Genomic DNA, 1,738 nt, shown 5'->3' on the forward strand with positions numbered 1-1,738 from the left:
GACTGGCTGCCCGGATCTACCAAATGAAGACTTAGGAATTCCTTGAGATTTGCTGTTTACAGTGTTATCAGGATACTCTGACACGGTTCTTTTCTTTTCTCGTAATGACGTAGGATCTCCTAGTTTGTGCCATTTTTCCGATTAAACAAATCTGGGGTATGCTAGACCCGTGCACCAGGAAGTAGGGTACAGTTCTGTTCATTTCCCACGTGTAATCTGGGGCCTCCTGGGCATCCTATTTGTGAGGCTGCTAAGACGTATACAACCGTCTCTCTGATTTTCCCTGCAGAGCTGTGTACAAGCACACATGGTGATACAGGTAACTACTAACTATCTCCTTTCCCACTGGATCCAACAAAAGCTGGCGTCGGGCAATCCGCACACGAACATAACCAGCACCGGCCCACAGACAGTAACAAGGTTCCCTTTTGCTTTTCCAAAAATAGTAAAATGCTTTGAAACTTCAGTATAAGCCGAATGCATAAAGGCATACGGTTATACTATTCCAGAACTCACCTTCTAACGAACGTGAAGTCGTTTGTACTCCCCAGCTTGGGATGACTGCCCCAGGGCAGTAGTAATAATCCTCACCAAGGTTAAAACATGACTTTAACAATTCAGCTAAATTGGATAAAAAAACCTGAATAAAAAAAGCATATTACATCGGTCATAAATATTACCTTAATTGTTCAGTTCAAGCAGCATCATTATCTGCAAAGAAAAAATTAGAAAGCTCACCTTAGCAATGCACTTTCAATTTGCTTTCATAGTTTTAAAAGTGAAAACAAAAACTAAAATGTGAATAAATATCTGTATTGTANTGTGGCCCCAGTAATGCCTTGCCTGTGCCTTTTTGGGGGTCTGGCCTGGTTTCTGTCATTGTGGGCCCAAGAACCCAACTTTGGTAACCCTGGGATTTGGGCAGTCAAGGTGCAGCTGTGCAATCTTGGGCAAGTGACTAAACCTCTCTGGGCTTTGGTTGTGGTAAACTGGGACAGCTAATCACATTGGGTGAGACTGCCATGCAGGTTGAAGTGAGACTCCTTGTCGAAATGGACCAGTGCAGGGCGCCTGGGTGGCTCAGCTGCTTAGGTGTCTGACTTCGGCTCAGGTCATGATCTCATAGTCTGTGAGTCTGAGCCCCGCATTGGGCTCCGGGCTGACAGCTCAGAGCCTGCTTCGGATTCTGTGTCTCCCTCTCTCTTTACCCCTCCCTGCTCGCACTCTGTCTCTCTCTCTCTACAAAATAAACAAACGTAAAAAAAAAATTTCTTTTAAAGGAGCCTACATCCTAAAATAAATGAAGTAAAAGGAAAGGAAAACCACACCTAAAAGCTGTCCATGACCTTTCTCGGCCTAAAAAATATCCTAGAATGAAATACTACACTTCAATCATCATTTTTTCACCAAGTGTTTCGCCTGCCCACCCTTCTTTTCAAAGTTTCACACTCAGACAACTGTAAAATTTTATTAGGATAAAAATGTAAAATATTTCACTCATTCTTCAAAACTTGCCCAAATTCTGAGGGGCTTAGAACAACCCTGCCGTTCCAAAGGATTAAATAAAGCTAATGCAAAGAAGGAAAAAAGAACGGTGTCGAGAGGGAGGCGCACCAATGGGACACGGGCAGTGCTGGGCTACGGCTAAGGCAGCGCTGTGTCCAGAAGCTTCCAGGCGGCCAAGGCAGAGGGGCAAACTTTCCCGCGACAGAATCCTAGCCCAGCGTCGGAACGGAGA

The 1,738-nt window shown here is 44.6% G+C and overlaps 1 long non-coding RNA gene across 2 annotated transcripts in view; it reads right to left on the reverse strand.

Moving 5' to 3' along the window:
• Positions 1–6: 6 nt before the first annotated feature.
• LOC144245671 (uncharacterized) overlaps positions 7–1,738 on the reverse strand; it is a 22,607-nt gene continuing 20,875 nt past the window's right edge. For both annotated transcript variants that reach the window (XR_013339381.1, XR_013339380.1), the window contains exon 4: positions 7–640. This is a non-coding gene — a long non-coding RNA (uncharacterized LOC144245671). The remainder of the gene's footprint in view (positions 641–1,738) is intronic.

The sequence above is a fragment of the Crocuta crocuta genome, unplaced genomic scaffold (assembly GCF_008692635.1).
Source record: "Crocuta crocuta isolate KB4526 unplaced genomic scaffold, BGI_CrCroc_1.0 scaffold2174, whole genome shotgun sequence".
NCBI lineage: Eukaryota > Metazoa > Chordata > Mammalia > Carnivora > Hyaenidae > Crocuta > Crocuta crocuta.